Here is a 546-nt window from a genome sequence, read left to right as displayed (position 1 = left end):
AATGCTTGGGAAATGAAACAAAATTCAAATGTTAATAAATACTTCTCATTACCTAATACTTAATTTGAAATGATTTTGTTAGTATTCGTCTAAAAATATTTGTTCTAAAAAAGTTATAGAAAAAATAAAAAAATTGAAGTTCTAACAATAATAAATGTATGAGAGAGAGAGAGAGAGAGAGAGATTTATAAATGAAGGTTTAGGTATGGAGAAAATATAAAAACAGCAAGGACCAAAGAAAATATACAGCAAAGCTTGACTTGCAAAAAAAAATAAAAAATGTGCCAGTTGGCTGAAAGTGAATGGTTGACGAATGACATACGCGTTAATCAGTGAATATGAAATAGTTTGCCTTGACATTTTCTTCGAGGGAAGAAAACTTATGTTAATAAATTTAAAAACGTAGCAAATGTATTCCATTCCATATTATCGTAATTCTTATTTTAATAATGTTATTTTTTTCTAACTTTATGTAAATAGATACTAAAAAATATTATGTATGAAATGATATTATTAAAAAAAAATAGGAATGTTAATATTATTATC

Source organism: Arachis ipaensis, chromosome B08, assembly GCF_000816755.2.
Source record: "Arachis ipaensis cultivar K30076 chromosome B08, Araip1.1, whole genome shotgun sequence".
Classification (NCBI taxonomy): Eukaryota; Viridiplantae; Streptophyta; class Magnoliopsida; order Fabales; family Fabaceae; genus Arachis; species Arachis ipaensis.
This window is presented reverse-complemented; position numbering follows the sequence as displayed.